The sequence below is a fragment of the Phodopus roborovskii genome, unplaced genomic scaffold (genome assembly GCF_943737965.1).
Source record: "Phodopus roborovskii unplaced genomic scaffold, PHOROB, whole genome shotgun sequence".
NCBI lineage: Eukaryota > Metazoa > Chordata > Mammalia > Rodentia > Cricetidae > Phodopus > Phodopus roborovskii.
The window spans coordinates 24,123,949-24,136,387 of record NW_026126517.1 but is presented as its reverse complement, the minus strand read 5'-3'; the positions used below and the strand labels follow the sequence as shown (position 1 = coordinate 24,136,387).

General features: G+C 47.3%; 1 protein-coding gene across 1 annotated transcript in view; it reads left to right on the top strand.

Moving 5' to 3' along the window:
* Positions 1-647: 647 nt before the first annotated feature.
* Tagln (transgelin) overlaps positions 648-12,439 on the top strand; it is a 911,813-nt gene continuing 900,021 nt past the window's right edge. Inside the window, exon 1 of the mRNA XM_051197337.1 lies at positions 648-652. The gene's annotated coding sequence lies outside the window, so the exon portion shown is untranslated. The remainder of the gene's footprint in view (positions 653-12,439) is intronic.

Sequence of the window (12,439 nt, the reverse complement as noted above, 5' to 3'; positions counted from 1 at the left end):
CCCTCTCTTCTGCATATCAGAGATCTGCCTACAAAGCCTCTACTCCAACAGACATAAAGAGCCTATTTCCTCACAACCTACCATGCTTCTGGACAATCAGCCTCTCAGAAACACATTGGTTTGGCCAAGCCAAATTCCAGTCACTAACCAGTCCTTCCAGCACATTCCACTTGAACTAGGACAGCTCTGGTGTTTATCAGCATCTATGAAGAGCCTCTATGACACATTAGGCTTAGTAAATATATTATGAATGAAGCACTGAATGGGTGCATGGGTGCACACGTGCCTGCCCCCCCCCCCCGCCACCTCTAATGTTTTCTAGATTGCTTTTCCAGGTAGTGCACATGTGTTTGGACCCCACCCCCACTCTTGTGCATTTAAGAACAGTACCTCAAACAGAGCCCAGCTCCAGCAAGCATTCTGTAACTTCTGTTCACCCTGGGCTCTATTTTAGTCTTCCTAAACACAAAGAGTTAAGGTAAAGCTAGAAGACAATAAAACAGGAGCAGTTGTTTAGGTTTTAGAAAACATGCCAGCTGTTTAACCAGCATCCACCACACACACATACACACTCTCGCTCAAAACCCACTTATAAAATTATTTAGACCAAGTCAACTCTTCCAGTGCAGATATGGAGGTCCACCCAGCCCAGGTATCACCATCGCCAGGAAAATTAGCCATCTTGTCTCTGCCACCCACACTCTTGAGAAGGTGCCCAGAGTAGTTTAACCCTCAGACTCAGACACCACAATTCCTGCAGTCTGTGTAAGAGGAACTTGATCTTTAGATCTCCTCTGGGAAGGAAGAAGGCATTGCCCTCTCTGCCATGGGTATTTTCTCTGAGAGCCTCTGTATGTAGAGACGGGGTGTGTATCAGCTTGCCTCCTGAAATATGGTTCCCATGCTAGGAAGAACGAGTTAAGCTTTTCTGCCTCTAGCTTCAGGCTTAGTGGTGCAGATTACAACAGCAGGTGATGAGCGACGCAGGCGCTGCTGTGGAGACTGTACAAATCCCGTTACAGGGCAAAGGCGTTTTAGCTCCAGTTCCAAATTTCAAAGAATGATTGAGTTGGAACGTGGCAGGCAGGAGGCAACTGGGGACCAAAGCTATTTGACTTAAACTCAGAGCTAGGCCTGAGGGGGGTGCCTAGGTAGAGGATGCCAGTGAGGAATCCAAGTGTGTGCCTCTGCCCAACCATCTCCAGCCATGCCCTCCTCCTCTGCCCATCATTCTGCATGAGGAACACCTATCTGTTGGGAATCTTACCTCCCTCCCCCATTCTACCAGCTCTTGGGATCAGGAACCCCTATTTCTTCAACCCAGTGGGATTCAGCACAGCTACTAGAACATGTGAACTGCTCAATAAGTTTGCAGAATGATCAATGTCTCAAAGCCCAATCTTCCCTTGCTCTGCCCGGTTTCTAGACTTCTCCCACAATCTCCCAGGGAACCCCTGGAAGCCCTTATGATTATGCAGTTCCAGGTTCCTGGAAAAAGAAACAGTTCCTGGCTAAGAGACCAAAATCTCACTACAAATGACCCAAGACAACGATAAAGCTCCACAAGCACCCTGGGAAACAAGTGAGATTTTGGTATGTGTTGCCATATTACATGGGGGAATCATTAAATCACAGGATTCGGGGTTCCTTTGGAGTCCAACACCTCCACCAGAACATTCTCACTCCGTATCCCTCCCACATTCCCTTGCCCCATGGCCCTAACCTGTCTGTCTTTAACAACAACAGACAGTTCAAGTGTTTTGTGTTTTGTTTGTTTGTTTTTTGATTTTTTTAACAGAAAAGAAGTATCTGAGCTTGAGGACCAATAGGGATATGGATTCAAACCCAAGTGTTTACATCATTTAACCTTTCTAAACTTCAGCTTCCTCATCCATCAATGCCTATTGTAGAAGCTGCACACTGAGACTGCAGAGAAAGAAACTTCTCGGTGGATAGTAGTCACCATAGTGACATGGCTATTGTTGGAATCTCCATAACTAAATCTAAGACTTGCCAAGCATCCCTAAGCTCAGATAATTAACTCCACTGGAGCAGCCAGGTAGTGGTGGTGCATGTCTTTAATGTCAGCACTTTGGAGGCAGAGACAGGCAGATCTCTTTTACTTTGAGGCCAGCCTGGTCTACAGATTGAGTTCCAGGACAGGTTCCAAAACTACACAAAGAAACCCTGTCTCAAAACAAAACAAAACACCAAAATCCTGGAGTAAGCCTCTAGGCACAGAAAGCAAGGTCCAGAACTGTTTTCCATGCCAAGGTGTACTCACCTCTGTCAAGAACAACTTGTGTGTTTGTATGTGTGTGTGTGTGTGTGTGTGTGTGTGTGAGAGAGAGAGAGAGAGAGAGAGAGAGAGAGAGAGAGGTTGATGTTGAATGTCTTTCACAATCACTCCCCATCTTACTTTTTGAGACAGGGTCTCTCTGAATTTGGAGCTTCTGTTTCAACTAGACTGCTTGGCCAGTGAGACCTGTCATTATGCTTGCACACACTATCCAAGGAGCTACTCGGAGCTACCCATCCCCCCCCAGCACCCACTGGTTGGCCTACCCCCCGGGGGGGGGGTACCCATTGTCTAGCAGAGAAAGAAGTGAGGGCAAATCTCCTTATTCTCTCCGTTTTCCTTCCTTCCCTATTTCCATGATGTGGTGATTAAGGCTCACCATATGCTCACCCTGCTGGGAGAGAGAACGTGGGATATAAAAGATGGAGATGATCTGGTCCCTGCTGGCAGCAGCTTACTGTCCAGCTGAGGAAGCGGATGACTAATACTGAGCAGCCAGCCACATCCCAGCAAGAGCGTGAAGGCTGCTCTGAACGCATCGCCCAGATGGGACCAGGTGACAGGTGCCACGGTGTCAGGGTCTCTGGAGCCTCTGGAATGTTGGGTGGATATTCCCTTTGCCCACCAGGAGGCAGACTTTCCAGAGGGTCTGCACGCGGTGAAATGTGTGGCCCTCAGAGGGTAGTAAGGGCCCAGTATCAGGTGACCCTCTCCCAGATCTCCAAACTGATGACAGTTCCTTTGAAATATCCATTGTAAGAGAAGCAGCAGCCTCCAGAAAGGTCAACTGCATTCCCTTCAGAGACTCTGAAGCTGATCTGAGCAGGGCTCACATCAGCCGCTCCCCAGACCAGCTTAGCCGGGCTTCAGTCTCCTCGTCTCACATAAGCCATCCTCCCCTCCAATTTCTCTTGCCCAGCTCCTCCAGGCCAAGATTTAGAATTGTGGCTGCCTCTCCCTCCAAGGGAAAACAAAGTAGAAGGCCCGCAAAGACCATCTGAAAATCCCCTTGTTTGCTCTCCCCTTCCGAGTCTCCACGGAACACACTGGCAAGGGCCCAGACAAACAGGAAGCCGCCTCACTTCTGCCGGTCTGCGGTGCCCTTTGCAAAAGCTGTGCCCCCACCTCCTCCCCGAGCAAGGCCACTGGGGAAGGAGTTGGGCACTGTGAGGTACTCAGGGTCTCTGAGCCTCTCATTTCTCCGGGTGCAAATATAAAGGAACTTTACAGCCACCCATTCTAGGGATTCTCCTGCCCACTGGAAGCTTTGTCGCCCCAAAGATTCCAGCACTGGCAAAAGTGCCATTTAGGAGCCACCTCATTAACTGTTTCCTGAAGATGTCACAGTAGCATCCAACCCATAGTGACTTCTTGGGATGACCACCAGCTGAGCTCCTGGTACACTGAGAGGGGTGACATTGTTAATGTTGGAATTACTTTCACCTGAACCATAGCCTCTCCACCCCCACACCTGAGGTACGCCCAAGCTGGCTCCCAGTCCTTGCTCCAGTAGTAGCTGAGAATTACCTGACTAGTTTCTGGTGGAGGTTCTGCTTATATGTCAGCATCTTTATGATTATACAGAGCTAGCATTGGTGAACTATGCTGGAGTTATCATGGCTGAAAAGGATACACACAGAGCCTGAGGCATCTAAGTGGGAACACACTTCACCTCCCTCTCTGAAGATGCTACCAGAGCAGAAAGAGACATCAAGGAGATTTCCCACAGGTCAGTCCCAGGTTCCGATTAGACTCTACTGAAACTTCTCTGGGATTTAACAAGAATGGGACAGAGAAAGGAGTACCACTGTCCTGAGAACCAGGTATTGACTCTAAGACATCTGGCCAGAGCAGCTCAGACATGTCCAGGCAGGCCACACACATGGCATGGAGAGATGCGCAGGCAGGCATCCCATATGGCCAGCTGAGGCAAGAGGAGTTGACAGCTGTTTTACAGGAGAAGGCAGCCAGTAAGAAAAATGTCTGCCAGTTGGATGCTGTGGTCCCTTTTGAGGAATAAATGGCTGAACTGAACACTCTGGGTTCATAAAAGAACTGAGCCTACTCCTGGAACACCAAATAAGGTGTTACGTGCAAAATGACAGGAGGGAAGTATGCGGGTTGTCTTAACTATGCACGTGAGTGGGCCATGGAGTGCCATATATTTGGTCAAACATTATTTGGTCAAAGATTATTCTAAGAGGTGTCAGTGTGTTTCAGGATAACAGTGTTTGAACTGGTGGCTGGAGTAAAGTAGATCACTTTCCCAGTGTAGGAGGGGCCTTGTCCAGTCAGGGCAAAGGTGAGCAAAGCAAACTCAGCAGAAAAGCTAAACTGTCACCCAAGGAACAGAGTATCTCCCTGCCTGACACTTCATCAGGCTTTTTGTTTTGTTTGTTTCTTAATAGCTGAGAACCACAACATCAGCTTGTCCTGGCTCTCCAGTCTTTGGAATGGAACTCACACCCTCAGTTATCCAGGGTCTTCAATGTAGGCTTTTTGGCCTTCGGAGTCATTGCAGCCAGTTCCTTACATTATTATACAAGCAACATATACATATATGTATATAATATATAAAATACATGTTTCATACTCTGTTGATTCTGATTCTCTGGAGAGCCCTGGCTAATGCAGGAAGACCCACCCCCTACTCAGAGATACCCCAGCATACTCAGCTGTAAAGCCTAACAGAGACAGGGACAGAGTTGTCCTGCTCCTGAACTGTGAAAGCAGGCTTCTGACTAGTACTGGGACATCTAGTAGGCGGATGAGCTCCATGTTTTGCAAAGACCATTCCATTCTCAGCCTCTCTCTACTTTAGAGACGGCGAGGCCTAACGTGGCCTTTCTGCCTAAGCATCTGCAGAGCCATGCAGCCAGAGCAGAAGTCACATGGCACAGGCTTGGTCCATAGCTTCTCTTTTGGCCATTTCTACCACTTAGCTCATGTCAAGTGAGCTCTTCTGATTCCTAACCCTTGCACAACGATGCCCAAAGATAGGTGAGGATAGCCAGGGAACGGGAGACTGGGAGGAAGCTGGGGGAACCCTGAGACAGTACCAGAGACAGGAAGGCAAATGTGGAAAGGATGAAAGAACAGGTATCTGTACACCAGGACCCCCGCCCCCACTTCCATGGCTCTGAGTCACGGTATGGTGTGGAGACCTCTGGATGGTGGTAGGAACACAGAACATTTCTACAGGGAAATAATGGGGACAAAGAAGACGTGAGGGCTCCTTAACCCAGGAAGGAAAGTTCCTGTCTTTGTGTGCTCTAAATAAAGATTAAAAAGGAAACAGCATTTCTCTTGCTTGCGATGTTTGGGGGATAATCCTATTAGGACAGAAAAATGTGAAGAGAGTTTGCCACCACAGCAGTGATGCCGAGCTTAGAGTGAAGGAGAGTTGGGTTAATTCTCACCCCTGCCTCCTCTTGCTTTTGCCTCAGTCTCTCCCCTGATCCCTGAACAGACTCCAGGCCAAAATCTTCATCTCCCACTCAGGCTGTCTCTGTACTCATATTTCCAAGGATTCCTGAAACGGCACCCATGCCACTCTGCATCTTTGTCCTCTGTCAACTTCGGGCTGAGGGGCTGGGCAGTGGTGGCATGAGTCTGACAACTGATCACGGGAGCAAAGGCATCTGAGGGTAAATCTGAGGGCAGTGAGTGGAAAAACAGAGAAGGTAGCCATCTATCTACAAGCCCAACAAAGAGACCCAGACCAGATCTCACCACCACCTCACCCCATCCCCTGCTACCCCTTCCTCCCTAGGCAGGAACCACGCCCTCAGGTTACAGACTTCTGCCCTTAGAGCTCTCAAGTGACTGCTTTGGGTTTGCTTTGTTGCTTTGTTTTGCTTGAGATACTACTGAAGCTCAGGCTAGTCTGGAACATACTGTATAATCAAAGCTAACTTCAAATTCATGTCAACTTCAAAGTACTAGGATTATTGTCACGTGCCACCATGCCTGGCTTGTGTTTTCATGGTTTAAGACAAGCAGTCTGTGGTTCTTCAAACAGGTAAGGCTGGAATGGATATAAGGCAGCCTGGACAGATTGGCTTTTCATGCAGCCCTTCCCCTCACCTGAAGGGGAACCCCACCCCCTGCCATGGCCCTTCGTCCCTGTGGATTGGGTTCTGAGGGCCAGGAATGCCAAGTCTCTATCTCATTTTGGGGTGGACTCTAGACAAGACCCTATTTTGTCTCGCAAGAAGGAATCATTTTTTAATCAGGCAACAGTGAGTCTGAGAGAGCAACCCATGGAGACAGTGCAGGCCTAGTGCCAGAGAGAAGGCCAGTTGCCAAAGCCCAGCTCCCTGTTTTAATTCCCTGGCTCTGAAGGGAGGCATCTCCACCCTGCCGGAGGGGAGGAAAAAGATAGGGCACTTATCGGTAGAAGCAGAAGTCCTCCCGGAGGCTTGGCTGGTGCCCTGATCTGGCAGGGCCCGTTCTAGCACCATATCAAGCCAGACTGCAGGGTACTGGAGGGAAAAAATGGGGAATCCTTAAGAAATAAAGGTGGCATTTTGGTGCCCACAGCCAGTGGTTCCCAGCCCTCCTCCATTCCTCTTCACCTACTCCCCTAATGTAGGAGGAAGGGAAGAGTCCCTGGCATGTAGTTGCAAGAGTGACTAGAGATGGGTCTTGTAGGCATGAAGAGACCCGGTGGACAATGAGAAGATGCTAGCATGGGAACAAGTGACAGAGACTGCAGGAAAACACGCATACATGGAGCTGTCCCCAAAAGCAGCAGAGACACTTCAGAAAGACCATCATTCCAACTTTCCCATCTCTGCCAGACAGCATTCCTAGTGCCTGTGAGGTTCACCATTGCTACAAACTACCACAGTGCAACAGCCTGAATCCCTGGTGGTCTACCCTACCCTGCTGACACATACCCTTTCATCCCTTAATGTGCATGGAGTGGGATAGGGAGACAAGAGCCTGCTCCTCAGCAGCAGATGGGTACGAGTGAGAGGGAGCCCAGATTATCCACAGATTTCAGGACCACAGAGTGAAATCCTACACCACCAGATTGACTTTGGATTCTGGCAGACGAGCAGATGAGAAGATGCTAGGGCAGCTTGACAAAACCATTTGAACCAAAAGACAACAGGCATGGAGAGCTGTCACACCCCGACTCCAGGCCCTCTTAAGACAGCTTTGAATCCTCAGCAATAGAACCAGAAGGCAGGCCAACATCTTGGCCAGAAGTGGCAGCAGCCTGTGTTTTCAGTAGCCAGGCACACTGAGATCTGCTCCAGCAAGTGCACTGATGATTCTAAGGCTTGGGATAGTCTTTCAATTCATTTGTGGAAGGTGCTGAACCTTGGAGAAAGAAGATCCTCCTTTGGATCTTAGCTCTGCATATCACTTGCTGGTGTATTGGACTAGTTCTGTGAATCTTTGAGCTTGCTCTCTTTAATGTTAAAAAATAGAGGACAGAGTGTCTACCTCCAATTTGTGGAGTAAATGCAGTGAGGTTAGATGAGCCAGACACTTAACAGGTGTTTGGTAAATATTCTACTCATTGCCCCTCCAACCTAACCTCCAACTCCTGGGTGAGATGCCTGGAGAAGTGCTGCCCAGATTCAGCCTTGAAAATCAGCAGTAACAGAACTCACCACTGTGCAAAGATGGCCATTCCATTTGAACAGATCTAGTGGTCAGGATGCTGAAGTAAATAAAAGCCAGCCTCTCCATGCCTTGATGAGCCGTATGCTACCTCCCACCAGCACAATAAGACATAGGCGGAGGAACCGGCATATGTTCCCCTTCTCCTGTAATAGCAATTGCCGTCGCCATCTGTACCTTCTCCACTCATCCATCACTTCATCCATTGACTCACTTGCTCACTCATTCCGTGGGTAGCTAACTAGTCTTGCCACTGGGACCAGACACCAAGACAGGAGGCCCGAGTTCTTTCTGAATCAGGAACTCACCACAGACTAGATTCTCAACCAAGCTTTGTAAACTTGCTAACTCTCCAGAGGCTGAGGGAAAGGATGGGAAAGAATGAACTAGCTTTGGCAGTGCCTCTGGAAGGAAGGGCATGCTCTCACAGACCCCAGAGAGGCTACAGGTTGGTCACAGAGGAAGCACAGACCCCAATTTCTGATCCCCAACAGCTCTGAACCCAAGACACATGCTAAGGAGCTGCCCTTTACATTGAGATGAGCCAGCTCAGCCTTATTTGCGAAGCAGTCCGCAAAGCCTCCACAGGAAGCATAATCTCACCATAAAGAATTCTTATCATCTCATGTGACTTCTCTCTCTTTTAAGAAATAGTCTGAGTTTGCAGTGAGCAAGCCTCCTCCTCTCTCCCCCTGCCTTTACCTGATATTATTTTGGCTCCTGATAATTGCATTAGGTATAGAAACTGACTTTATGATGCTAATAATTATACAAGCTTACAAAACAGATGGGTCTGGGATCCAGAGGGGGGAGCATTTATGGACTCGGAAATGAGACATTTTGTGGGTAGGAAATGGATAGTTATTTCCAGGTTTTATTGCTGTGTTCTGTGGGCTTCTTCTTAAATCTTGTTGATAATACTTTGCCTGAATTGCATTCTGTGCATTTTGTAGGGTTTAGCTCATCCATTCAGGGTCTGCTGGGAAAGTGGCATTAACTGTTTGGACTAGGAGAAGTCAGATACAGCATGGGATAAGTCTGTCCACTTGGAAGAGACACATATAATGAAAATGAAAGTCTTCCTACCAGAGGGGCAGCTTGTAGCTTGAATTCTAATTGGTCTTAATAATAAAAACCCCAGAGTCAGATATAGGAGTAAATACTAAAAGATCAGAAAATCAGAGCAACCAGCCACTTGGTCTTACCTCTACTCAATTCTCAGACCAAAGGAGTGATCCTGTCCCTACAAATCCTCAGACTAAGTGCAATGAGCTCCTGTCTCCTCCCACCTTATATTCTTCTCTCCACCCAGCCATATCCCTTCCTGTCTTCATGTCACTAGTGCTGGGATTAAAGGCATGTGACTCCCAGGTACTGGGATTAAAGGTGTGAGACACCACCTCCTGGTTCTGTCTCTCTTTTAGACTGGATCAATCTCTCGTAGCCCAGGCCTCAAACTCACAGAGATTCATCTGCCTCTGCCTCCCAAGTGCTGGGATTAAATATGTATGCTGTCTGACCTAGGGTAACTAGTGGCTTAGCACAGCACTCTGATCTTCAGGCAAGCTTTATTTGTTAGATCACATATAAAATATCACCATAGCAGTTAATTCTTTACTGGGCCTAGGCAGAATAGTCCCTAGAATGTATAAATCTAAGGAAACCTCAGAAATCATCTGATCAGCATTACTCCAGCTAGGATTGCCCAGACCAGCAAACCCTGCTAAATGTGCAATCATGGGTCCTACACAGACAACTGTCCTTCATTCCAGGTACTATTGACTGCTAAAGTTGACTGAAGTTTCACTGACATAGGCCTGGTGAGATGACTCAGTAAATAAAGTGATTACCAGCTAAGTGCAAAGTCTTGAATGTGAATCATCAGCACCCATGTGGTGTGAGCATCTATAATCCCAATTGTAGCATGAATAAAAAAAAAAAACCCAGAGACACATATTGGGGTTCAAGATGAAGATCAGAGAAGCAAAATAGCCAAGCCACCAGAGAGTTCTTATCTCTACCAATGCTCAGACCAAAGGGGTGAACCACCAAACCTCAGATTTCATCTCCAGACTAGACTGCTTCTGAGGCTGCAATGAGCTCCTTATATTCTCTCTAGTGCTGCGATTAAAGGCATGAGCTCTGCTTCTCTTTTAGACTGATTCACTCTCATGTAGCCCAGGGTGACCTTGAACTCACAGAGGTCCATCTGCCTCTGTTCCTGGGTTATGGGTTTAAAGGTATGTGCCACCACTGCCCAGCTTCTATGACTATGGCTAGCTATGCATTCTGATCTCCAGGCAAACTTTATTAGCTAATAAAAAATATATTACCACAATTCCTGGTGAGATAGAGACAGGAGGGTCCCTGGAGGTCATTCGCTCATGGGCCAGATAGTATAGCCAACTTGGTGAGCTACAAGTTGAGTGAGAGACCCTGTCTCAAGAAAATAAGGCAGAGGGCAGCAAAGAAAAACTCTTGTTGACTTCTGGCTTACACACACACACACACACACACACACACACACACACACACACACACACACGTGGCATGGGGTAAGAGCAAAACAGACAGACACAGAGACAGAAAGATATATTGGTCTGAGCTTGTCATACTGTGGCATACTTTTTTCCATTACTTTATAGGCAGAGGCAGGAGAATTACTGCAAGTTTGAGGGCAGCTTGATTTCCATAGCAAGTTTCAGGCCAACCAAGACTACATAGTAAGACCTTTCTCAATCCTCTCAAAATAACAACAAAAATTATCTGCTCTAGTTCATTCCCATCATGTGAAAAACAGTGAACTAAAGCTCAGTCAATGAGGGAACCCCACATTGGCTCTCTCCTCAAAGTATCCTGCCACCCCAAAGTGTAAGATATGCCATGAAACAGACAAGCATCCAAGCTTTAGGTTTCACATAAGCCACATTAGGATCTGGCAGAAATGCAGACCCATGTTTAGTGGCCAATGTGTGCAGCCTGAACTCCTGTATGTGTAACAGGGCTCCTGATTGATGGGCCCATCATCAAGAAAGAGCTGCTTGCCAGAGGGCAGGGTCCAGATACAGTGGCCAACTCCTTCATTATACTCTCACCTCCTGATCTTGTATAAGAGACAAACCAGTTATTTCTCTTATCCAAAAGGAAGATGGATCCAGCCCGCCTGGATACTTTCAGGGAACTTTCAAATTATTCCTAACTAAAGAGCACCCGGGGCATGTGCAGTGTCCTAAAGCCCTACAAAAGGATTCATAGGTGACTTTATACTGGTGATGGTCCACCAGGAAGGACAATGTCAAGGGAAAATTAGCCCTACTACATGTTCTTCAGCTTCATATTGATTATACAAATACCCAAGGCACAGTGTAAACATGGTATACAATTTAATTACAATAAAGGTATAACTAGGAAGTCATCCCCAATGGCCCACTCCCCTCTCCTCAATGTCTCTGAGCTCATAGAAAACAACACCCCAACCATCCCTCAGTGTGATTCTCACTGAGGTCACCATTGCTGCTCCCCAGCATGGACACTTTCCTCTTCTCCAACACTGCAACATCGTCTCAATAAAGCTTTAGCTTGTCTTCTGTGTCCTTCTATTAATTATTTGACTGATGAGAACAAGAACCAGCAGGAGCTGGCCTTCCTGGTGGACCTCCCCTATGACATCACAATCTGAGCAGTGCTACTCTGGAAAAAACTAGTTGTAGGGTTTGGGGGAATTATTGGGTTGCAGAAGTGGTCTTAGGGCTATTATGGTACTTTACTCATCTTTTGTAAAGCCACTGTAAGACGGAGTGACCTCGTCCCCTGTGACATTCCTCTCCATTCCTGTTAGATCTTGGACAAATGGGTCACAGCCCAGCCAGCCACTGGCCATCTCTGGTCTGTACACTTCTCATCCCACAAGCTCCTACAGTACCTTTAAGAGAGCTAGTTCCATCATCTCTAAAATTCTTTGCAATTCACAATTAACAAGACCCGGAAACAAGGAAACACACCTCCCTTTCTTCCAAAGAACTCCTGGGCTAAAAATATAATGTAATATAAAATAAAATCCTAGAAACCATGCTTGGTCTTTCTGGGTGCTATTTCTCTTTGTTCCTTGGTAATGAGTTACCCTGATGTTTGACCTTGATTCCTCTGATTTCTGTTGAGTGTCACTTCTCCATTCAGCAGGATTCTTTGGGTGCTTTGGAAGTAGTATCCAGTGGGCACACAACTCTGGGGAAAACAGATTTTCTCTTCTTTACCTTCTTTCTCCTATCACTTGTGTGCATTCAAACCTGGCCAAGACTCCTTCTTGTTGGACATATTTACAGCATTTCTTCTAATTTCTCTTGGCTCACCTGACTAACCAGGTGGCCTTGTTTTATCTGCCTAATTGGGAACACCCCATCTCCAGCCCCCAAACACACCCATTCATCAGCTGCTAGCAGATTGGGATCAGCCTCTTTCACATCCTGTCCCTCTTGGCATCTCCCTCCCTCCCCCTCCCCTCCC